Genomic DNA, 240 nt, shown 5'->3' on the forward strand with positions numbered 1-240 from the left:
CCTTCATTTGTAACCGCTGAACCAAATCTAATCCATATCCTAGATAAAGGATGCATATTCTCGTGAGATGGAACTTTCATTTTGCCCATTAGCATCCCCCCCCCCTCGCTTAACAATTCTTTTTAACTGAGTTTCGAGTTTTAATCTACCGAAAACTACACATAAAATGTAGGTGCTCCTACCGAAATGTGCCAAAATAATCTGGCCACACTGGCGAGACACAACCGCACTCTCTGTGGG

This window comes from Anopheles gambiae, chromosome 2, assembly GCF_943734735.2.
Source record: "Anopheles gambiae chromosome 2, idAnoGambNW_F1_1, whole genome shotgun sequence".
Lineage (NCBI taxonomy): Eukaryota > Metazoa > Arthropoda > Insecta > Diptera > Culicidae > Anopheles > Anopheles gambiae.